The sequence below is a fragment of the Ochlerotatus camptorhynchus genome, unplaced genomic scaffold, assembly GCF_037179485.1.
Source record: "Ochlerotatus camptorhynchus isolate MF236.1 unplaced genomic scaffold, CSIRO-AGI_Acam_v1.1 ptg000530l, whole genome shotgun sequence".
Taxonomy (NCBI): Eukaryota; Metazoa; Arthropoda; class Insecta; order Diptera; family Culicidae; genus Ochlerotatus; species Ochlerotatus camptorhynchus.
In genome coordinates this window covers 2,097,550-2,124,272 of record NW_027041014.1, presented here as the reverse complement: position 1 = coordinate 2,124,272, position 26,723 = coordinate 2,097,550, and the positions used below count along the sequence as shown (strand labels likewise).

The 26,723-nt window shown below is 39.0% G+C and overlaps 1 pseudogene; it reads left to right on the top strand.

The window, feature by feature from the left end:
* Nucleotides 1–18,121: 18,121 nt before the first annotated feature.
* Nucleotides 18,122–19,139, top strand: LOC135713027 (uncharacterized; annotated as a pseudogene).
* The last annotated feature ends 7,584 nt before the right edge of the window (nucleotides 19,140–26,723 follow it).

Below are 26,723 nucleotides of genomic sequence, written 5' to 3'. Positions count from 1 at the left end.
AACCCAAGTAACAATTTGAGTTTTATGAGGGTTCTGTAGATAATGACTTGTACTTGTAGAATGCTTCAAAACCTCGATAAAACTAGCAATGATACTTGGGAAGTGTAATGGCTTCGGTAAACAAATAAGGCAAATAGTATTATTTGGCAATACTTATCGAGTGAAATATTTGGCGTGTGGGTAAACAGAATGATTTCAGCATGAGGATCCTACCATCGGACGATATCTTTTTTAACCTTCCAAAGGCTCTCTAGCGTCGATCCAGGCGGATGCCCACGAGTCTTTGAAAGCTTTGTCGACCCATTATTTCAGGTCTGCAGCTGGTACCGCATTGATTGTGGTATGCCGTGGACTGCTTGCCGGAGGCCGCCAGGTGGTCGGCTTCGACGTTGCCACCATCTCCATACTGACCCGGGATCCAAACAAAGGAAGCCTCCCTCGCCTGTGGTATTCTCGTTCAGGTCTATTGCTTTATGGCAGTATGCAATATCTTGATTGCCTGATTGTATTTAGAGGCTAGTTATTTATTTAGTTGGTCCTGGGATAGACCTAAGAGGAAGAGGAGACAATATGGGGCATTTTTTAACCAATTTTCTGTCAAACGCGAACCAGCGTCTGATTGGTCGGGTGAACGTATAGAAACGCGGTAATTTTTACAACAGGGAATCTATTGTATTTTGACAGTCGACTGCGTCACCCATAATGAAATAGTTTTTGCACGGTCGTTTCCGCGAGAGAAGAAGAACAAATTACACACAAAAAGAAGTCAGTTGTCTCCTCTTCCTCTTAGGGATAGACATGTGATTTCAATGCCGTATGTCAGTTTTGAGTTTATAATGGCCTTGGCCTTGCCTGATCTTGCAGCTGCCATTTGTCTCGTCAAAGTGTTTCGAAAAGGATAATATCCTATTAAATCCTCCTTTAGCTCAGTCGGGAAAGGTGCAGCTACAAAGCAAGACCATGTTGGAGATGGCTGGGTTGGATTCCTGGTCCGGTCTACGATTATTTTGTGTTGGAAAATTTCTCGACTTTCCTGGGCATAGAGTAGGATTGTACACAATTAATCATTTCGTCCAACCATTTTCCACAGAGATGGCGCTGTTCCGCTGGTAGGAAGTGATAAAAATCCCCATATAGAAATTGAGAGAAGTGGGAATAATTCGCTTTCGGTATGTAAGGCTGATGTAAAATTTGAAATTATCGCCCCACAGTGCTCAAACGGTTCCAAATTGGGTCTTGATTAGCCTTCCAATATTTGAACTCATTTGGTAAGAATGAAGAAGAATCATTTCGATCCATGTCACTGCAAACAACAGCAGTGACATCTGATGGAACGTGAATGCAGAAGCTTGACAAAATGATTAATTATACTAATGCAATTAATAACTGTGGAAGTGCATCTAGAATACTAAGTTGAGAACACGCAATAAGCTAATATGCAATAAGCAATAAACTTCAAATGCCAAGAAGAAGAATAAGAAGAAGAATAGAAAGAAGAAAATTTCCTATTAAAGTAGATGCCCAGGATGCATACTGTCCTCTTGCATGGGATGACATCTTGGTTAAAGCAAGGCGCTTATTGGTTGGTGTAATTGCTGGCAGATGAGGGTAATGGTACTCTTGTCCGCTGAGATACAAAACCCGGTGGAGGAGTCTCATCGGAAGACCGCTGCACAAAGGGAAATTCGTAGTGCTTTGGCCGTGCTCCTGCCTAAGACAAGAAGCATATGGTCCACATAGACGAAAATGTATATTCCTTTCGGGAGGTAGCTGAAATCTCCGTTCATTCAGATGACGAACAAGTTGACTTAGTCCTGCAGGACATTCGTTGCTTCCCGGAAGATCCCTGAACGATGGTTGTCGATAATGGCCTGGAAGGTTCAGCCATGAAAAATGTTTTTAAGGAAGTGAAGGATGTGTCCGCGAAAGTCCCAGTCCACCAGGTGAACTATGACATATATGTAATCCTTGCGAATGTCCAAGGTAGCTAGATCGATAAGCGGGGGGCGACGCTGGCGTAGTGGTTAACATTCATACCTCTCACGCCAAAGTCACGAGTTCAAAGCTCACCCCCGGACAAGTCACGAATGACCCAAGAGTGTTAAAGTGACTATAATAAAAAAAAAAAAAAAAAAAAGATCGATATGCTGATCGGAAGCGAAGGCGTTGTGTATGGTTTGACCGAGTGAGTTGCAGTACGTGCACAGGCCGGAAGGCATGTTGACGTTGGCCGAGGAGATAGTTGCATTCGAGGAAGTGCATGAGCCGAAAAAATATCGAAGAGGATTGTAAAATTAATGCCAATACTTCATTGGAGCAAACCATTAAAGTGTTTTGCAGAGAGACTGTAGAATGTTGTGGAGAATATTCCAGAGGAATACCAGAAAAAATTTCATTATTTTTTAAATGAAATTTTAAAAAGAACTCTAATGAAATCCTGGAATACTTCTCAAGAAATTATTGAAAAAATTGATTGTAGACATTGGCTTAAGAAACATACCAAAAGTTTTTGAGCAGACTTAACAAAAGGAGTCAAGTTCACCATTTCCAAAAATTGGCTGTAAGTTGATTTTCATCGATTTTTCGTGAAATTTCTAATACAAGCTCGTTCAGCTTGTTATTGTTGAGACCACTTAACATTTTTTTTTATATATTAAATAAATGTTTGTAAATAATTATGAATGTTTGTAAATGTTAATGCTAAAAATGGATAAATACTCCGGAGTAGCTAATAATAAGAGCATAATTTGTTAAGGAACTAGCACACGGCTAAAAATCTCTAAAATAAAGATCTTAAAAAAATGTTAACACAGTTCACAGTCCAACACACACTACACAGCAGTATGAAGTGAGCCAAAGGAGGAAAACTAGAGTTGCCATAGATACAGGGACTGGACCCATAAAAAAGGGAACAAGAACAAAGGGTATAGGAAAAGAAGGATCAGGCTACCGGGTCGAACATTGATAAGCGTCTTTCTTATCCAAAGCTTCGAAGCGTCAATTGGACTTCTAGCGCCTTATACGACACCAGAAGGAGTGTGATACGCCAATTCGGCGTACGATCCTTCCTTCTCAAATTCGGCGCAGGCATTACCCCGACTGTCACGGCAAAGACAACATTATCGCACTTCGAGTGAGTTTGGTGAATCGCTTCCATCCGGTCGTGCTTTTGATTTCTTGATCGAACAAAAATATATGCCCATAGCCGACCGTGAAGAGTACTCTTTCATGCTCGAGCTAGCGCCAACATATAAGAGGTTGTTGTAGAACCCACCCTCAGTGATCCCCGTTGGCTAGACATATACATATAGACATACACAAATTTCATACATTTTTTTTTTAATTTATACAAAAGAATAAATTATGATTTTCGGCCTTATTGATCAGGTACAGACGCCTTAACTTAGTTCTTGCAAGCCAGAGTTACCTAAACAAAAAAATTAAAGCATCCAATTCAAAATTTGGTAAACATTACAATCAAAATATCAGAGCTCATACAGTTGCTAAAAGCGAAACCAACAAACTAAACAGCACCATTACTCTAGTGTCCCATTTCATTGAAAACAATCCACCCGCTGTTCTATTCTGTCTGACAACGGTGATAAGAAAACGTCAACAAACGCGGCAGGCCAGCGAAAGCAAATGGCAAGTGCGTAGGTAAGTGTAACGCAATATTCTTCCATGCTCTCATGTGTTTACGACAACCGGAACGTGAAGTGAAATCTGAGTAGTACCGTGCGGGACCGAACTCCATCCACCTAAGAAATGAATCGTGTATATTTTGTACGACGTGTACGGATTTCGATCCCGCACGGTGCCTCCGCATCCACCCTCGCCACCACCGTCGTGCTCGGTGGAGTGCCAGCGGACATGCGCACCGCGTCAAAGAGAATCCAAACAAGCGGCAAGTGTCTCGTCAATTCGTCATGAGAAAACAGTTTCGTAGTTACGCCATACCACTAGGGCACCGTCGTCGTCGTCGAGACATTCTCACCATTCTCACTCTCTCACAAATATTGATTTCCGGTAGTAACAGCTCCGCTCCCTACAGGGCTGTCACTGTCGCTGACCACCCAATTTGATAACGACGATGACCAAAGATTGCTCGCATCGCGCTGACACAATCGTTCTTTTGTTGTTGTTGATGCTTTGTTTCACTGTTTTGCTCTGTTTCGCGACTTTGCAAACACAAAACAAGTGCATCGGATGCATATTTGCCGAGGAAGCAGGAAGGGAATGAACGGCGAATGTGCAGTGCAGTTATCAGCTGTATATATAGGTTGTGTGGAATGATGCCATGCAGTGAAAGTGATATGAATCGGGGGTGTTTCGTTGTTATGAACGTGTCGGAGGACCAGGTCAGCAGCGTTCTGTTGCAACATGATGGTGATATGATTTTATATGGCCGGAATTCAGTCATTCGAACGAGATAGTAATTGTGATGATAAGCGTTGATGGTGTAGGATGATTAAGAAAGAGTGTATTGATAATTGAATTTGATTCAATCAGAATGTCCAAATGGAAATGACGATGTTATAAGATAACAAGGTTGGGCCTTTCGGTACCCTTGAACAGTCTCCGTTGATTCATTTATGCTTTTCAATTAATCTACTTTATCAATTCTTAAATTGCTGATATTTCCTAATGATCTTGATAATTTCTCGTATTTCAGCTTGGAACTAATGCTTAAAAGTGCTTACTAACCCTTGCAATACTACACATTTTATTCTTTGTAGAATTTCAATCAATTTGCCTGAATCTGATTTCAACTGATCTCATTTAGACTGCAGTTTTCAAACCTTTGCAGGTTGGTAACTTTTTTGGTATCGCTATAGTAAATTCAAAAATCTTATCATCCATCGTTCAATTAGTTTTCAATTAGCTAATTTGTGATCGATTGTTGCTAATTTCATACCAATTGTTACAAATAAGTCAAAATTAGAACAAATCGATTGAATTACTCTTAACTGACATAATCCCAAGCCATTAAAACTTCCTTATTTTATCTTATCGAGGTTCTAGAAGAAATAATGACAAAATATTAGCCCACGGCAAAGTTCGAGTGGAAAGATACGTCATTTTAAACTGCTCGAATGATTTGTTCCACTGACACATAACATCTGTCAATTTCACTTTCAGAGAGTCAAAATCAGCAATTTTATGATCCGTGAGCGTTCATTCCCTTTTTTAAATAGTGAAGTGAATGGAAGCAGTCGTGCCGAGAATCAGTTCCTTGATTCGACCCTGTTTTTATGATAACATTTATTAGAGTCAAGATTAATAGATACATAGTTAAGCTGGTTCAATAATTATATTTTACTTAGAGTAAAGACGGTTTATTAGTTTATTTGCATATCAAGGCCTGAACGGATATCCGTGATAAACTAGCCTAATAGCTAAACATCACGCCAATAAATAATAGAAAAATCCGGAACTTGTATTTCAACTGTTGGTCAAAAAAGAAATCTTTTACAACAATACTCACACCAATAAACAATGTTCCCACCTCTACTGACTCTATTGAACTTGTCTGTAGAGTTCTGTGTGTTGTACGAAATTCACACATGCGCATCAGAGTTCTCCTGGAGCTTCGCTATAAAAGCTATTTCAGTAAACTTGAACGCATCTGTTGACAAGCTATTCACCTGAAATTTCTGCCATCTATGTGAAACTTTCAACTGTTGTGTAGTGAACTTTTGGAGTGAAACATTATCTCATTTCCGATAGGTGCAAGCTGCTTGCTTTTCTCTAATAGGATAGATTTCTTTTGGAAGAATTTTTGGAAAATCCAAAATAAAAGATTGCCCAATTTATAATAGTTATTTCCCACGTACTCTAAAACTACTAATTTATAATTTATTTAGACTGAATTTCGGCTTCGGCACCTGATTATGGTGAAGGAAGTGTTACTGCTACTTAAAGCAACAACAAATTTAAACAGCACTTTTCATTGCTCAATATTACCTGTAAATTTTCTACTGTGTTTGATTCTTATTCCTCTTCGATCCTTGTTTGTACCCTACCCAAGGCAACCTTATAAATTCCTCTTCGACCCTTCAGATTCTTATAGTAATTTGCTTGGTAATCGATTTTGAGACGGAATATAAATTTCTATGTAATTATTCTTTTTAGATCCTTGCTTGGACCTTACCGAGGTAATTCAGCTTGAACATCAATTTGGAAAACTCCTCTTCGATCCTTCGAATTCCTATAGTAATCTGCTTGGAAGTCGATTTGGAGAAACTTTGTTCTGCCATCATGGCGACCAAACGCAAAAGAAAAGGGCAATCGCTTGATCCCCTTCTGATGAAATTAATGTTAATATGATATGCTCGCGGATCTTCTTCTTATTCGCATTTCAAGCTTATTGCTTAGTGCATATTAGCTTATTGCGTGCTCTCAACTTAGTGTACTAAATGCACTTCCTCAGCTATTAATTGAGAGCCTTCGATGCCAATTACCAATGCACGAATTTGTATATTGTGTGGCAAGCACAATGATACTCTATGTCCAGGGAAGTCGAGAAAATTTTCAACCCGAAAGATTCCCTCGAATCTTTTGGGTTCGGCTCACGGATGTTCCAGGAAGAATTCCAATAAAATTTCCCGGCTTAATACCAAGAAGGAAACGGTCCCCCCTATTGTGGTAACCACTTACAATTTCCATGCTCTTCGCACGGAACTTTTGAACTTCGTTAAACTCAAGTTTTCACTTCCAATTTACCGTCGGAGTGAGTGCCGTATATTGACTAAAACCTTGGATCTAGTCTAGTGAACTAAACAACCTTAAGGCCTTAGAAAAAGCAAGCCTTATGCTCCATGTCCACGTGAATCGGAAATTCTTCAGAGAGACTTGGGGAAATTTCCGAAACCTCACCCTGTGCCGTAAGTGCCAGGGATGGGGTCACGGAACAAAAAATTGCTACATGCCAGCTAAATGAATGAATTGTGGTGATTCCTCTTACGCAAAGGACGACTCTGTGAAGAAAGATCCTAGGAAATTTAAATGTTCAAATTGTGGTGAAAACCACACATCCAATTTTCGGGAATGTAAGACTCGCAAAGCGATCCTACAATCTCGTTCTAAGGCAGAACGCACCACGTTCCCGAACAGGTACTGATTCTACATTCGTACACGTAGGTACAAACAGCTCCCCTACTACAAATTCTTCATCCATACCCGCTGCTAACAATGTTCAGCAAGTAAATGAAGCTACATATGCTGTTTTTGCAGATGGTAGAAATCGAAATCCAAATTCTAGACAACGTAATTCTAACGGAAATTCGGATGATTTGGATGTGTGTAGCATTACTGCTCCTAAAATGGAATTTTTTCAGAAATCATTAATCGAAATGATTACTGATATGCTAAAAACTAAATCCATGATCCACGCTATTCAAATTGGAGTTAAATTTAAGAACAATATCGTCATGTCTTTGAAATTCAGCCATGGATTTTAAATCATTAAATATTTTAAATTGGAATGCTCGATCTCTTAAAGATAATGAAGACGAGCTATTTAATGTTTTAGGAGTTCAAAGCGTGCATAGAGCCGTTATAACTTAAACGTTCCTTTAACCGTTAAGGTGAAAAGGGACGTAAATTATTTCATTTATCGAAATGATCGCCTTGATGGACCCTGTGGTGGCGTTGCCATCATTGTTCATAGACGAATCAATATTTTTCATCATTTGAACCCAAAGTGTTTGAAACTTTGGGAGTTACTGTTGAAACAAAATTTGAACAACTTACGTTTATAGCTGCCTATTTGCCATTCCAGTGTATAGACCAGCAAAATAATTTTCTCAAGGGCGACCTTCAGAAATTGATAAATTTAATTTCTTCATTATTGGTGATTTTAATGAAAAACACAGCTCATGGAATAATGCTCAAAGCAATTCTTATGGTAATATTCTGTTTGATGTTTGTTGTGCAGGTTATTGCACTATTCAATATCCAAACAGCCCAGCATGCTTTCTTTGAGCAAAAAATCCCTCAACCATTGATTTGGTCTTAACGGATTGATGTAAAAGTGGTAGCCAATGTTCTGATCACCTTCCCGTAACTTTTGAAATATCCCAAGAAATAATTTCTAATCTCAACAACTCTACTTTCAATTAGCTTATTGGGATAGGGAATTGGGAGATATTAAACATTTATGGGATATAACTTCGATCCAAATATTCATGTGCAAACTAAAGATGATCAGAATTGGTTGGAAATGCTATCTAACATGAAGCTTAAGGGTAATAATTTATTAGCTAGAGAAAGGTCTTTAGAAGAGGTTAGGTAGATAGTTCCGTTAGAGTACGTCAGTATGAAAATTGAATAGAAGTTGAAGAAACTGAAGAAAGCGAAAAGGAACAAGGAAAAGATTATATTTTCTACGCGATGGGTCGAAATATGTTCAAATATGAAATATGTCGGGGGTGTAGAGATTCCGATTAACATTGATTCGGGGGCGGATGCTAATATTCTCACCAAAACAGTTTGGGAACAGATGAAAGAGGTGGGTGTAGATGCGCTAGACATGTCTACGGACATTGATCGCAACCTCATTGCTTACGCATCTACTGCTCCAATGAAGATATGCGGCATGTTTAGTACCAGAATCGAAGCTGATGCTAACAAGACGAATGCTAAATTCTATGTTGTGGAAGATGGTCAACAATGCCTTTTGGGTGATCATACGGCCAAACAGTTGCAAGGACTCAAGATTGGGTTTAATATAAACTCAATCCAAACAAAGCGACCGAACCCTTTCCCCAAAATGCGTGGAGTAGTGATGGAAATTCCGATTGATGAAAAGGTGCAACCGATGCAGCAGCCCTACCGGCGTCCCCCAATTGCGATGGAGGAGAAAATTGAGGAAAAACTCCGTTCATTGTTAGAGCAGGACATTATCGAGCAAGTGAACGGGCCATCTCCGTGGATTTCACCGATGGTTCCAGTAACAAAGGATTCGGGAGAAATTCGTCTCTGTATAGACATGCGTCAAGCAAATCAGGCAGTTCTCCGTGAAGCCCATCCTTTACCACTCGTTGACGAACTTCTAGGATCAGTGAATGGAGCAGTTCGATTTTCGAAAATCGATATTAAGGATGCGTATCACCAGGTCGAGATCTCCGAGCGATCGAGACCAATAACAACCTTTATAACTAAATATGGGCTATTCAGATAGATAGTTTTTTTTTGACCAACTGTTATTTGATTAAATAAAGCCTTGTTGACATAGTTTTCATATTGTTATTTCTAAAAACAAATAGATATAAGCGTCTTATGTTCGGGATAAGTTGTGCACCTGAGCTGTTCCAGAAAGTTATGGAATCACTTTTAGCTGGTCTGGAAGGTGTGATTGTGTATCTGGACGATGTGGTTGTTCACGGTAGATCAAGAGAAGAGCACGACAAAAGGCTTTGCGCGACTCTACAAAGATTATCTGAATACGATGTTCTTCTCAACAAAAAAAAAAGTGCGTATATGATGTCGATACTTTGGAATTTTTAGGACACGAGCTCTCCGTCAATGGGGTGCGTCCCACCGAAAACAGGATCGCAGCCATTCAAAAATTTCGAGAACCACAGAATGTGTCAGAGCTGCGAAGTTTTTTGGGGCTGGCTTGTTACGTTGGTCGTTTCGTACCAGATCTGGCATCCCAAACAGCCTGCTTAAGGGAGCTACCTCGTGCTGATGTACCATTTAAATGGACAACGAAGGAAAGCTCAGCGTTCAAAGCAGTGAAAGAAGAGATCGGCAAGATAGAGTACTCAGGATTTTTCAACCCCAAAGATCTCACCAAACTTATGACAGACGCTAGCCCTACAGGACTAGGAGCAGTTTTACTGCAGCAGAACTCTCATGCGCATATTAGAGTCATTGCATATGCCAGTAAGGCTTTGACGGATTTAGAGAGAAAATACTTTCAAACGGAGCGAGAAACTCTGGCACTGGTATGGGGAGTTGACAAATTTAAGTTGTATTTACAAGGCACGCGATTCACATTACTGACGGATTGTAAGGCGTTAAAGTTCATGTTCAGTCCGAAGTCGAAACCGTGTGCCAGAATAGAGCGGTGGGTTCTAAGATTACAGGCTTACAAATACGACATCGCGCACATTCCAGGAGCAGTTAACATTGCTGACGCACTCTCTCGACTGTCAATGGCAACTTTATCACGAGAATCATTTGATGAGTCGGTGGAGGGTTACATTCACAGTATTGTCGAAAACGCAGTACCGATAGCAATATCCTTCGTCAAATTAGTTGAAGAAACTAACAAGGATGAAACAATCCAAGAAACCTTGCGAGCACTCCATATCAAATCTGGATTTTCAAACGAATACAAACCGTTCGTAATCGAGCTTTGTGAGGCTGAAGGACTTTTATTGCGGGGCAACCGTTTAGTTATACCAAGGACGTTACGTGATCGTGGCCCATGAAGCACATCCTGGAATAGCAGCAATGAAGCGTAGGCTGAGACAGAAGGTTTGGTGGCCTCTGATTGATAAGCATGCGGAAGAGTATGTAAAGCGTTGCAAGCAATGTATTTTGGTATCATCTCTTGGACCTCCTGAACCACTTCGAAGAACCAAAATGCCAGAGAAGCCCTGGAACGACATCACCGTTGATTTTATGGGACCACTGCCTTCGGGGCACAATCTTCTAGTAATGGTTGATTATTTCAGCAGGTTTACAGAAGTAGTCGTCATGAAACAGATAACTGCCAAACGAACTGTACAAGTTTTACATGAAACCTTTTGCAGATTTGGTGTTCCTGAGTCTATTAAGTCAGACAATGGACCTCAGTTTGTGAGCGGGGAATTGAGCTCTTACTGCAGAGAATATGGTATTGAATTGCGTCATACAACACCGTACTGGCCACAAGCAAATGGCGAAGTGGAGCGCGCCAATAAAACAATACTAAAACACCTGAAGATCAGTCAGGACTCAAACAGCCAAGATTGGATCTGGGATCTGGGAACAACCGGAGTTGCGCCTTCTATGCTGATGTTTGGACGGGTGCTGCGGGACAAGTTGCCCACATTTCAGGAAAATACAGTAAGTTTGGATAAGGAAGAAATTCGTGACCGAGACTGGACCCGGAAACTGGAAAGCTCAAAATACAGTGACAACCGTCGAAAAGTCAAACTATCTAATTTAAAGGAAGGAGATGTAGTTGTGACTAAAAGAATGGTGAAGGAAAATAAACTGTCCACCACTTTTACGCCGGAAGAATTCAAAATTACTGAAATATCAGGACCCGATGCAACTCTTCATTCTACACAATCGGATCGCGTCATTCATCGAAATATCAGTCACCTAAAACCAATTGAAATGTATCCAATTCCGAATGTAGAGGTGTTGCAATCATCAGGCGGCACTTTCCAAAATGGACAACCCATGCATCCTGAGAAAACGTTAGTGAGCGTTGAGAAAGAGCAGCAAAGGAATAGATTGCCGGAGCGACCATCCCGTACTGTACGGAAGCCAGGTTATTTGAAAGAGTATGTAGTGAAAGCAGTTCAAGTCGATAAAGAGTAGGAGGGGTGTTGGGTCACCCTATCAGAATAGGCCCTTTATGACGGAAGCAATAAACTAGGGAATTGGCAACCGTGCAGAGAGAGTGAGAATAAGACAGAGAGTTGAGGAGACGAGTCAGTCGGTGAAGGTAGCGCGTGTAAAAGGTGGAAATATATATATTGGATTATCTACAAATCAGTGTCTTAATATTCGATCCGTAAGTCGGAATCCCAAAGTTGTTGCGTGCTGTACCATCATCAGCAGTGTTAACGGCTACTCCTACCGTGAGATGATGTTAATAATGCTCTTGAATCTCTGACTACTTCTATAGTTGTAGCAAGAGCCGCCTCAGTAGCAAAATGCGAGGTTAAACTCGATTGAATTATAATAGATGACAATCTTCAGCTCTTGATCCGCCAGAAAAATGTCCGTAGGAGGCAATATCCACGAACACGCGATCTTGCCATGAAAGCTATCTGGCGGGAATTTACAAAAACAAATTAAATAGTGATCACGTCGAGTTATTAACGAAACCGAAAGTCGATGAAGAGAATCACTTGCACCCCTACTTCCAAGTTTGGTTGCAAGATTACAACTCTGAAGAGCATTTTGTGTGGTCGGTTGTGAATATGGCGATGAGTGTGCAAAATGTTACGCAATTGCATCCTGCCTATTCGCAAACGCCCGAAGATCGGAGGCGAATACCACTTCGACTTGTTTCGTCTACTAACGACTATCTGATGACAGTGTTGGGGAAGCAGCATATGAATGTACGTAAAAAATCAGCAGTCGAAAGCATTAAAATGTTTCTTATCGATTGGTGATAAAATTATTGAAGTTGGTCCAGGGGCCGCTGAGTTATTAACGTTCAAAATCTTTCACAATTTCGTTACATGTTCCATTTTTGGTTCTCCCAAAGTTTATTCCCATATTTAAATCACAGACGTAGTCCTACGTCAAAAAATCCTTAAATCGATCACTAAATGGTGAATTCCACAGGGCTGTGATACATCTTATAATTATTTGCATGACGTTTACCATTAGATATTTATTTGTGTCACTTGTTTGTTTTTTTCTTTTATCAACAAATTCACAATCTTGTTTCCTTTGTATAATATTATGTATTCCATGGATGATTTTGTTTTTTTCGTCCACCTTTTTTATTATTTTTATTGGTATTTATTTTTGTTAAATTTTACTTCAATTAACTATTTACACCGACTTACCCGCTTAAGTTGATTTTTTCTTCTTCATTCAGCTTTTAACCCTTAGCTAACAATTTAAATTGTATTTTACCGGATTTTATAATCACCATCTATTAACCTAAGGAAATCAATCAAAATTCAACATTTGACTTAAATTTTCACCGCGTTTTCAGCGCACCTTTAACATTCTACCTTACATCTGATTTGATTTTCTTTAGCTAAAAATATATAAATATACGGCTTTAGTTCTCATTATTACTTTTATTTGCACAAGGTATGTATGTTGCACCCATTAGATATGAGTTCTCTAGCTTTGTCTGTGGTATTTGATTCTTCCTTTGGCATGTTTGATTCTCCATTGTTTCATGTTTGTGGTTTGTGAAATCTTCATTTGTTTGTTTGTTTTACGTTTATTTTGATTAGCAACACCAACACATACACACATCGATTAGCAGGATTGGTTTGATTCGTATAGGGTTTACTCTGTATGAAAGCTGCCGTTGTTCGTTTCTAGGGTGATCGGTTTTATGATTTTTTTTTTCTTCGGGCCTACTATGATACACATTCCATGGAAATCATTATGGATTTAATGAGCTTCGTCTATACTCACAATGTGTTTGAAGTAACAACAATCAGATGGATCATTTCGGTCTACAGCAGCTCATTTTCCAATTTTGGCTCGAAAGTGGAAAACAAGCTACTCCTTCGCGTCCCAACTGCCGGCCGGCATATGTCTCTCGGTAAGCAGATCCCTATCTAATCAACAAGTTGTGCTTCGCTCGTGGTTGGATCAAACATAGATATAGATGTTGTCACCGTGAGTATTATGTACGGAGGGATGTAGAGATTATAATCTTCAATTAATTAGCCTGATTGTGTTGTTTCTGCTTGCTTCATCGTTTGTAAACGTTCGTCCCTACCTAGTGAAAAGTGGATAAATTTATTCGCTTTTGTATGTACAAGAAACACATCTAGAGAAAGACAGAGAGCGTAACATACAACTTGTTAGGTTCATTCTTATAAGATTACCCATTAGGTACGTGGTACGGTACGTGTGTGCTTACATATACGGCTGTGAGTTTGCGCTTGTGTATGTATATATTTTAGACGAGTTAACAGAATTTCGAGAATATGAAATTTTCTCGGCTTATAAGTGTCTCTAATCCTGAGAGCGTGTTATGAATATGCTAATCTCTTACTTCTTACACGTTGCCATCGTTTCTAGCCGGCCGTGATTTGCTTGGCTTGGATGGACGACACAGCGGTGACAGGTCGAGCGACGTCGCTTCGTAGTTGGCGTCATAAATTTTTACACCCCTCTGGGATGGAATGTTCTCACTGTCAACCGAGTCAAAGGATGCTTGGATGCTTACCGAGAGTGTTGTTACCATGGTGCTCTCGCTGTCAACTTTTGAGCTGAAGTTAAGCTCTCAGGTGACATTTTCAAGCAGCTATTTGGATACGGGATGAGTTTTAATCCCTACTGGTAATGGTGTTTTCCCTCCGAGTGGTCCAGGATTAGATTAAGAACATCCTGGATTAGCTGCATGATCGTTGAAAAGTTTCACCAGTTTTCGTTGGTTGATGAGGATGTTTTGCAGCTTTTTGCCTCCATCTAGATCAACATTTCAAAAGGTCCTATCTGCCTTGATCGATTCTCTTCATCGATTTTCTCTTTCGTTAATAACTCAGCTGCAAAACCTTTCCCTATTGTATTTGACGTTTTGGACGCTAGATAAGAACCTCCTTTATCAAACTATGTGGTAGAATTAGCGCGAAATATGTTTGCATAGCAGTGGTTGTGAAAGGAGAATGTCGATGAAGAGAATCGATCAAAGCAGATAGGACCATTTGAAATGTTCATCGTGACATCATCTTCTACTCGAAACTGATTAAATTCACTTCTGCATTGTAATAGTTTGCTTCCACAAAGTCCCAGCACCTGTTGGGGAATTCTCAGCTGAAAATTGAGCTGAATAAATTCACAACAAATGCAAAAAGTTCCCACGAACACATGCGACGTTTCATAGCTTTTAATTCCTTTTTCGGCATGTCACACGTAACACGCTGCTTTAATTATACGAGAACAGGGTTGTTGGTGCGAATTTGAGTGCACCGGCCCGGAATAATTTGAATCCTCCACTGCTTATTCAGTGCATCCCTACGCTTTGTGATCCTCGAAAGTAGGTTGGTTGGCGCCATGATTAACGCTGCCGTGCTTTTTCGCACAAAAAAGGGTGGAATTATAATCGTGTCTCCAAAACGGGGAATACATGGTATTCTTGTTCCGTGACTTGGCTTTCTAAAAGATTAGATCCCGACTGTTTACTCGTTGGGTGTAATATCACTAACCACAGAAATTACCATGAAATATTTGCTCAAAGCACACGACTGACATCCGTCTTCGTGTTCGCGGAAAACGTGAATTGGAAAAGAACATTCGATTTTTATCATTATCTACCAACACACTGTTCAACGTATTTTTCTGGATTCCCCTACAATAATCTTGAGAATTCCCAAACTTTTGCAGTAAAATTATAAGAGATCCTAGCATTATTGCGACATTTACACCCGTTTAGACTACTCCAAAATACACGATTATCACAGTCGAATCTCGCACACGATTTCGCTACCTACAAAGTTGTTCTACTATCCAGGTCAACTTACATTTTTATATGGGGTTTCAATTACTGGCATCATCTCATTCTAATGGACTTGCAGCTTTGACAGCTGTTTGTTTTTGTTTTGTTTTGCGCATCGTTGATTTCGTTTTCGTATGAAGTGAAGAGGACTTTTTGCTAGCTGAAACCGTTCGGTAAGTTTTCCTCGCTGTTTTCAAGCTTAAAAACACAATTATTAATATTTTTGACTAGTGTTTAGACACTCTCGACATGGAAAATCCTATCCGGGACGACGACCGTTCCATTGAGGAGGATGACGAAGAGGAGAAGCCATACCCGGAAGAGCGCCTGTTAAGATCAAGGGGGGGAGGTGGTTGTCAAATACGAACAATCGTCGCCTACCTCGCATAACTGGTTCCAAACGTAAACAAGTCATAAGAAACCTACAGCGTTTGTTTACGTTTGGAACCAGTTTCATACAAGATGATCAGTAGGCTGATTTGACAGCATGTCCCCCCCCCCCAGGTTAAGATACGTTTAGACTATCTGATTTGTTGGTCTGATTCGAGTGGACTGCTCGATAATTTTGTCGGATACAATGTTTGGATGCGTTCACACTTTTTCGACATGATGATTAGATTTGTTGTTTGACTTGTCGAACGAAATGGGTTTGTGTTTAATTTTCATTCGACTCATTCAGCAAAATAGCCAGTGTGATTGGCAGAAAGATGTCATAATGGCTTTGATCATGGCATGTTCAACTAAACAGTGTTTATATAATGTATTATATAATAATAAGCATGCCAAACGGCAGGTCTGAGAGCCAACTAAGAAATTTCAAGAGCTTCAGAGAGGTTCGGAGATTTACGGGGAAATTTGTTGAACTTTAGGGTAGTTCGTAGATCTTGAGAATAGAACTATAACCTCAGAAAATTTTACAGAAATTAAAAGAAATTTGCAGAAATTCAGAAAATTTCACAAGAGTTCAGAAAGAAAGAAATTTCAAAAACTTCAAGCAAGATAAAGTAAATCTTTTAAATTTGTCGAACCTCTTAACGAAATCCCTTTATGAAGAGCTTTGAGTGTGTTGGTTTATTTGCTTTAAATTCCGTTATGATTGCTTATCTTTTGACAGATACGCCAAGTGGTGTTGCGTACTTGGCACTGATGAAGTCTGAAAGTACACGGCGAATGAGAACGACTCAAATTTGAGTTTAGTTCACTCATAATCGCCAAAACTGCAGGAACTCAGCGATGAGTAAAATTTGCCCCATGGTTTCCTGTGGAAAACCTAAAAAATCTGCCGGAAAATGAGTAAATTGACGAAAATTTTATTCAGTCTCGGAGTTGCACCAATAGACTGAGTGAATCCAATCTTTACTTTACTCAAATTCAAGAATTTTTCCCTGGAAAATCCTGGAAAAGCCTGGGAAAACATGAGGCAAATTAACTCATCGCTGAGATCCTGCACTTTTGGCGATTATGAGTGAACTAAACTCAAATTTGAGTCGTTCTCATTCGCCGTGTAGTAGACGAAATACGCGTATCTGTCAAAAGATAAGCAATCTTTCAGAATTTATGGAAGCCCAAGAAATTTACAGAACTTTAGAGAAGTTCGGAGATCTACTGAGAAATTTATTGAACTTCAGGGCAGTTCGTAGATCTTCAGAGCAGAAAAACAACTTTACATAATTTTTAAGACATTTAAGGAACTTCAGAAAAATTTAGAAAGATGATAGCAAATCTACTGAAAAATGTGCAGATGTTTAAATAAATTTTCAGAATTTTATTGAGTTTCTTGGATTTTAAGAGAAATTTACAGAAGTTCAGGGAAATTCGCTGACCTTTAGATTTTATTTTCTTCCTTTATTTAGGAGATTTTTAGCCGTAGGCTAGTTAATCTCCGGCTGATCTTTAGAGATATTTGCACAACTTCAGAAAAAAAATATTGATCTTCAGAGAACTTCCTTGCAGATATTTATTAAATCATGAAAATCTACGGAGAAAATTACGGAACTCTGAAGGAGTTCGTAGATTATTAGAAATTAAGTGAACATCAGAAGTATTTAAAGATCTTTAATCTGCATGGCGTCAGGAACTTTGTAGATTTTTAGAGAATTTTACAGAACTTCTGAAGAACACACAGGACTTCTATGAAATCTGCAGAACTACCGTGAAATTTGCAGATCTTCAGGAAGGTTTGTAGATCTTTAAAGATATTTTTCCAGAGAACAGAAACAAAAGTTCTGGAACGTCCGAAGGTCTTCAGAGAAATATGCAGAATTGAGATCTTAAAATAAATTTTCAGAACTCAAGAGGATTTATAGAGAACTTTTCCCACTAGTTTGTCGAAAGTTGGTATCCACATCCTGGCCAAGTTTTGAAATCCTTTTTCGTCTTCATATCGCAATTCTTGAAGGACAAGATGAGCCAGATCCCTGCCGGTGTTCCCCCTGAGCAACCATTTCCTACTCCACAAAGTTTACCTTCACCTTCTCATTTTATTTAAAATAATAAAAGCAAATGCGCCTGTGTGGAAGTATTAACTTTTGATTTCTGATACAATTTTGTTTTGAAATTTAAATTGACAGTTCTTTCGACATGTGCAAGCAGTGTGAACGCCAACAAACAGGGAGGTTCGACAAAGTGTGTCGAAAGTAAAATCGAGTTGGCGGCGATCAAAATCAGACCAAGAAATCAGATAGTCTAAACGGACCTTTAGATTCTGACGAACTCGAAAAAGAAGCAGCAAATCGTGATGCACTGAATCTCGGAATGGAAATCGGTGAGGAAGGTGGTACAGGTTGCTTGGACCAAAGCTCAGAGAAGTCTAGTGGATCGATCGACGACGATGAAACTACTTTGTTCGTCGTCAGCCTTGTTGTGTCGCTGCGCGACTTCAAAGGACAAACTTCGGCGGGGGAGCTCGATACTTGGTTCATATACGCTGATACCGTCGAAGAATTCCTGCATAGCGTATGGGAAAAGTCCAAAAAGCATCTCATCCGACACATCATAGCTGTTTGTGATGATGAAGGCAACATCACCTACAACTGGAGCCCGAAGGAGGTAATCGATGAAACCGATTTAGTTCATTTTGCTTTGTTTTACGACAAACAAAATCGTCGAGCAATGACAGTGGATAAACTAACAACTAATATTCTGCAAAACTGGCGCACCAAATCTTCTGTCGAGTTGCTTACTTCACAAATATTCGCTGACAGTCAATTCGAAGACCGTATGAAAAAAAAAAGTAGAGATATCATTAATTGACACAATTTCAAGAAATCGAGGAGGTGCTGCGGCTACGGAATACGCTCAGGAGTTTGCGAAAGAATTACAACTAAAGCACGGACACATCTGGAATGGGCATGAAATAGCGTGGAGCATCTGGGCAAATACAATTTTAACTGCACCAGCTCATCAGCACGAGGCATTGAAGAATGATTCGACTCCACCTGCTAGCTGGTTGGATCTGTTTTCAATTAAAGAAGGCGAACATATTCAGAGAATCCGTCGAGAGTATCGTGTTGCTCACAACGTGAACGATGGCTACCATGCAGATATTACGAAAATTATGGATGCATTCACTGCGGTTCCAGAAATACATCAAGAGCAAACACAGAGGATTTCCGCTTTGGAACGACTACTGGAAAATCTGATGCCAAGGAGCCAACTGGGTGAATCTTTCATTAGTTCTGCTGAGTCAGCTTTAAACGTGAAGGAGAGTGAGTTTTCCGCTTCCATTTCGTCTAGAGTACAAGATGCTGAAGATGTTGACCACATGATGTAAGATTTTACGAAATGGGATGTGAAATAAAATACATGCATTTGTTGTGGCTTATCCGAAAATAGGTACAAAAGAGTTTTATTTGGTCAAACCAGAAATGTGTTGACGGTTCATCTTATTTGAAGTCCTCTTGGTGCTATTTTCTTCAAATTCAAACGCCGACAGGTTCGATTGATCGTTTACAGTAGGATCAAACTTACCACCTTTCATATATCCGCACTTCCGGAACAGGTTGTTCATATTATAGTTGGAAAAATGTTTCATTATTTTAGCAACCATGTATTTGAGGTTGATTTTTCCACTTTCATCGTATTCACGCTGAAGCCGGTTTTTGCACATTCCGAAAAGTACCTCGATTGGGTTCATATGGGGACAATAAGCTGGTAAGAACACCAAATGTATCCCTAGTGATCTAAAATAATACACCAAATTGGGGTCACAATGGATTCGTGCCCCATCGAGAATCCAGAGGGAATGGAACCCTGGATGGTGTTGAACATGTCCACTGTTAAGAGCAAACATTTTACAACACTCAAAGAATTTAGATCGTGTGAATATTCCTTCAGTATGGCAAACTTCTACCATTCCACCTTGCCCTGAAAAACTCAAAAGCGATAAAATGCGTTGTTTAGAAAAGCTGATATGTCCTTCCGAAAAGTAATCGAGATTTGTAGTTATCATTCAGGCAAGGAGCACTTGCGCCATCGAGGCGACGCCGCTACCAGCAGCCAATGATCTCGACGGGAACGACGCGTGTTTGACAGGAACCGCATTCCTACTGCTTCTGCTGTTGCTGCTGCTACCTGTTTACCCGCCGTCCGAAGCGAAAATGAGTTGAGGCACATTAGCAGCGCTGTTTTATAACTTTTCTGATTCAAGCAGCCCGATGTGCAACCAAATTGTACTTGATTATGAGGACTGGGTTTGGGGAGAACGTTTATTTCATGAAAACAGTGATAAAATTATCACTTTTTATTTGTTCATTTTCAAAACAGTTTGTTTTATGAAAAATTGCAAAAAAAGTTTATTGCAACAGCTTACGAAAGGTATTTTCTATCGATTGGTGTATTCGGACTTTAATTTCATCTATAAATGACAAAGCTTATAGCGTTCAAAAAATTACACCTTTTCGTGACGGTCGCAATTTCAGATTTTCGATTTACTCCCAGTACCTTCCCGTAAGACGTACACCTCTATTCCCGTTTTCGTACGAACCGGATTCGTTAGAAACGAAAGCAATTTCCCATTCCCGTTTTCGTTCGAAGCAATTCTAACTTTCGAACATCGTTCGTACGAACGCTCATAGACGTCTTATCACAATTAATTCGGAGTTTTGACTGGAATATGAACTCTGGGGACTACAAGATGGTCCACGGGAAGATCCGGAACATCCGTAAAAGTTGTAAAGTTATGAAACTGATCCTAGAGCTCCGTGAACTTTCCGAAAATACTCATACACGTCTTATCAGAATGAATTCAGAGTTGTGACCTGAATATTGATTGTGAGGACCACAGGATGGTTCAAAAGAAGATCCGGAACATCCGTAAAAGTGGTCAATTCATGCAACTGATCCTAGAGCTCCATGTTTTTGTTTTAACCTTTCATACACGTCTTACTACAATTAATTGGGAGTTTTGACTAGAATTTCGACTCTGGGGACTACAGGATGGTCCACCGAAAGATCCGGAACATCCGCAAAAGTTGTCAATTCATGAGACTGATTCTAGAGCTCCATGAGTTTGCGAAACCACTCATAAAAGTTTTATCAGAATGAATTTGGAGTTGTGGCCGGAATATGAACGCTAAGACGGAAAATGGACCTTTGGGACCACCTGATGGTTCACCAGGAAGATCCTGAACATCCATAAAAACCGTATTTATGAAGACAAAAATATTAGCACCATAACCATCATTTTTAGGTATATGGTGTCTTGAGAAAAGCTTATTCGTATTTTTTTTTTCTTTTTCCTTTGGTTTGTTTTTTCCGTCGATCTTGTTTTCCGTGCTGAGCACCAATGCTACCGACGTGCCAGGAAGGCCACCCTAACCTCTTGTAAAAACATTATTCTAAATACTTTTAGAACTTTTTATGACGCATATTTTTGCAGAAGTCACTAATTTGAATCGCCCTAAATATTTAAAAGTTATGGCTAGTTTTTGATAAAAAAAAAGATTTTTTTTTAAATTAAATTAAATACTTTCAACAAAAACGCTCTCACAGTTTTTCCACAAATACTGAAAAAAACCACAATCTTTTAAATGAAATTGAAAGTTTGAAAATCGGTTTGCTCCATTTAGAGACATTGTCATTTTAATAGAACCATTTTTTCGAAGAAAATCTCCATTAATTTTCTAAAAATAAAAAAGATGGCAGCCTGGTTGCTTCAGCAAAAATATGCGTCATCATAAGTTCTAAATGTAACCAAAACAAGGTTTTTACGAGAAATGAACTTATGAAAAGATATTCGAAGAAATCTGTTTTTATGGGCCATTGTAACCTGCTTGTTTAAAAAATCATAACTCATGAACCTTAAGAGACAAAAATTTGGTGTCTTGAGCAAAATTGCTTCGAATTGATTGTTCTTCAACTTTTAGAAAATTGCATTAGTCTATCTCAAATAGTTATGTATTTTCAAATCTCCAATTTTGTGCACCACCCTAATTTCACTAACATAAAAAGATCGGCCAAACAATATGAAGAAACTTTCCCGAAGACACTATATACCTAAAACGGTTTGGGCGCAAGCATTTTTGTCTTCCTAAATACGGCTTTGAGATCATTGTGCAGTGGATGGTCTTCCGAAAGATCCGAAACATCCGTAAAAAGGCTCAATCCATGGAACTGATCCAAGAATTCCGTTTTTTTTTCGTAAGCTCTCATAGACGTCTTATAATTATGAATTCGGAGTTATGATCGGAAAACAGACCCTGGAGACCATGAACGCTCCTCTGGAAAATAATAGACAACTCATCAGAATGAACTCGGAGTTGTGACTGGAAAATGGAACCCAGGGTCTATTGGATGGTCCTTCGGAATATCCGGAACATCCATTAAAGTGGATAGGTAAAAAAAACTGATCTAAGCACTCTATGGTTTTTTAGAACTGCTCATAGACACATTTTTTTTTTTTATTATCATGGATGATTTCTAGGTGGTATTTAAGTAATTAATAACTTCTAGACACTTTTAACGGAATTTTTGAATATTATTCCTTGGATTTCATGAACTTATTTCCTTTGACTTCTTGGAGATGTTTCATTGGAGTTACAAGTTAACGATGGGCTTGCTTCAATGTTTATATTTTTAATTCATCGCATCAAAATTTAATCAATAAGCCATTTGAAAACATCGTCTTATTGAGTTATTATTAATATTAATTTATGAGTGGTTTTGAAAAAACAACAACCATGGAGCTCTAAGATCAGTTTCATGAATTAAACACTTGCAATGACCTTCCGAATCTTTTAATGGACCATCCTGTGGTCCCCAGTATAAACTGTCTGGTCAAAACTCCGATTTTATTGTAATAAGATGTCTATGAGTGCTTTTTAAAAAATCGTGGAGCTCAAGGATCAATTTCATGAATTGAGCACTTTTAGGGATGTTCCGGATCTTCCGGTGGACCATCCTGTAGTCTCCATATTCTTTATTCTGAACACAATTCCGAATACATTCCGACAAGACGTTTATCAGTGGTTCCGAAAAATCCGTAGAGCTCTAGGATCAGTTTAATGAATTGACCACTTTTACGGATGTTCCGGTTATTTCGGTGGACCATCATGTAGTCCCCAGAGTCCAAATTAAGGTCACAACTCCAAATTCATTCTGATAAGACGTTTATGAGTGGTTTCTAAAAAACGCGGAGTTCTAGGATCAGTTTCATGAACTGACCACTTTTACGGATATTCCGGATCATCCACAGGATCAGACTTGTGTCCTACCGGAAACTGAATAGTCCCAAAAGGTGGCCAACTTTCTGCTTAACAACTTCACAGAAGACATCAGGAAGTTATCTCTTAAAATTGCCCGACAATAAGTGTTTGGACCCAATTAGCTCTAATCCCATATGCTACGTGTATTCGTTAATGCCGGTTCCCATAGTGCGGTCCCTATTAACCGTACTATAGCAATATATATGGACGTAGGTAATTCAAAACCAACCCACTTGGTACCATGAATTGCTTAGCAAAAGGTAGCATGTTAGCATTTTAGCAACAAGTGTATACCTATGAGTTACATGAAAAAAGGTCGCATTTTCTTATTTTTTATTTAATATATTGATGAGCCCTCAAGAGCATTTTTAATGTAAAATTTTCTGATCTTTCCAAAAAAATTATTGTCAGAACTATAGAACCGTGAAATACATTTAAAAATGGCAAAAAACTACCAACATATAATATCTACTTTTAAACCGCTACATCTCGAAGACGGGTGTGACTTAGATTTTTTTTACTTTGGTGCTTTTTTATTGTAAATTTGGTGTACTTTCATTATATAAAGTCAAAACAGTAATTGGACCAAGTTTTGGATATTTTTCCAAAAACTTGAGTTTTTTTAAATTAGAACTTTTTTACCCATTATTTCTCCACCTTGACCTATAGTGCAGAAGATGAAATTTGTTGTCCCCTAAAACATATCAACAAATAAAAAAAAATAAAAATCCTTTTTTAAGAAAAAAATGTTTTTAAGATTTTATTTGAAATTTAAAAAAAAAAGTTGGGTATTTTTAGGGTGCATATTCTTTTCAAATAGTCTCATCCATTATCTGCAATATTGCCCAGTAATTCGAATAAATTGTTTTCTGAATATAAGCTTGATATGTTCATATAGCCCCTTTTCAAAAATAAGGCAGGATTAAAATTGGTGATATTAAGATGCAAAATGGCATTATCGGTCAAAAGGAACGTTTCCGCAAATTTTCAACCAAAAATTTCAACAATGTTATTGTTTTGTTGACACCGTTTGACAGTCCACTTGACCGAAAAATGTCAATTTCGTGCGCGGTCTATGCTTCGAATTGTTAAGAAATGTCAAAGTGCATCTGGTACCACTAACACTGTTTATTTTCGAAAAAGCTTGCGTTCGAACGGGTTCGTACGAAAACCAGAATGCCGTTTTCGAAATCGTTCGAATCGAGTCGTTCGTACGAACGAACGATTCGTACGAAAACGGGAATAGAGGTGGTAGTCTACGTCAAAAGCGATGGGTAAATTTGCATAATGGTTTCCTGTGGAAAACTTAAAAAAATATGCCAGAAAATGAGGAAAATTGACGAAAATTTTAGACAGTCTTGGAGTAGTTCCAATAGATTGAGAGAATCCATCTTTACTTTCCTCATATTCGAGAATTTATTCCTGGAAAAACCTGGAAAAACATGAGGCAAATTTACTCATCGCTGAGTTCCTAATTTTTTTGCAATTTATGAGCAAACAGAACTCAAATACAGGTACAGGGAATAATTAAGCGAATCAATCGATTTATAGAAAATATTTACTTATAGAGCACAGAATTGTGGAGAGTTGGTGATTTTAATGAAATTCATTGAGATTTTTTTTACTTAAATGTTATTTTTATTAAAAAGAACTGCAATTTTTCTAGCTTCAGATGCCAATTTGAAGTTATTTTTTTGAGTTGAATTTTAAATGGACTAAAGAAACATTTTTTTTCAAAATTGTGTCGCTTGGTGGCATTGAACTGACCCAAACATCACCAAATTCAACAAATTAATAGAAAATGATATGCTCAACGACTTTGGCTTTCCTTTTTCTTTCCTTTATTTAACGTCGGTCTCTGTTCCGCAATCTAGTGCCAATCACCGACGGACATCGATTGCCATCCATTGACGGCAATCGAATGTGCAGAAAGGCAGCTTCCACACCTGCGTAGGATATCGCACCTATTCAAACACACATGGGTCGGGACCAACGGCTTTACTTCCCTTCCGAAGGAAGATATTCAACGACTTTGTCGACCGGAAGACGATCCAAGTTGGTGCTGAACATTTATTAGCATTTTATTGAAGCGATGTCTGACTGATTTTTATTGTTATTCTTTTTCTTTTTCTTTTTTTAATCAGTCAGACATTGCTTCAATAAAATGCTAAAATACAGGCCCAACTTGCATCAACTTCCAGTCTTCGACAAAGTTATTGAGTATATAAATTATTATTATGTTAAAGGGACGTTTGCAACGCCACCGAGTGACAACACTTTGAAAATGTATTTGTTTTTTTTTTTTAATACATTCGTTCTAATCGTTCCAACCAGCCATATACGCAACATATTCTCGCAAAGTTCTATCTGACTGGTAGAACCACCTACAACCTCCTGCTCCTTCCAAAAATGAAATTAATGCTACCCATAGGTATACAAAACACTCCGGCGCGTCGGAGCAGCTTTACCGGTCCCATCGCAGCTAGCAGAGCAGTACCTACCTAGTACCAAAGACAACAAATCATGAAGACTGACAACTCTTCCATTTTCTCATACAAACGCTATGAGACAGGTACAATCGCGTCATCTGCCGCTCAAAGGTAAATGTTTCGAACGAATTTGATAGGAAAGATTACATCCTCAGAAGAAGGGTTTGTGTATTTGCTCATTTTTCTATGCGTTGTTTCCACCTTCACTCAAGCGCAGCGCTACTTTATCTGTCGCTTGGATTCCGGCAAAGTTACCAGTCTTCTTGATTTGTTGTCTTCGCTAGTACCCATATAGCAACATCCAAGTTCTCATCCAACTGAAACGATAGAAGTGAGTGTGCTCCACGGGGGAAAATGTTCATCCACTTTAAATTCAATTTCCGCTATTTACTACACGGCGCCGTCGTCGTCGCCGTCGTCGTCGCCGTCGTCGTCGTCGTCGTCGTCGTCGTCGTCCTCGTCAATGATGACGACGTTTTCGTTCGTTTTTTTTTTAAGGTGATCACCTCGTACCGAATTAGTAGGATTTTTTTCCTAATGAGTCGTTATCGTTTGTGATTTCATCATGTATCTTTTTAGTTGGTTTTCAGCAAGGACTCGTTTGACATTATTGCATCGTTTTTTTTTATGGTTTTGATATCTGTGTGTGTCCTCATTATCGTTTATGAGTGTCACTGCCACATGAGTATTCATTAATGTTCGCGATTTATCGCGGTAAACTTTATAACACCCTTAACTCATAACAGCTTCGGTAGGTCCTATTTACACGTTTTTACACAAATTACTCACTAATTACACAGTGATAACTTCCTTAATGACACGTTTGCTTCCTTGTACGTTTAATCGCAATTAAGTAAAATCTACTAACCTACTCTAAACAACATGATACTCCACACGAATTTCTCACTTTCAAATCCCGTCCGACATTGCGTGCGTTGGAAAATCCTTTTCCGATTCCGTTCGTTAGTTTATCACTTTTGAAAACTGTACAATACATACATACCTACCTACCCAATCGAGGCAGCAGCAGTGGCGGCGGCGGTGGCGGCGGCAGCGACGTGACTTGGCGTGGTGCCGCACTTACGATGACTTTTCTAATCCCATCGAAGGTCGAAGAACGCGGAAAAAGATGAAGCACTAGAAGTTATTACCAATTCAACATTC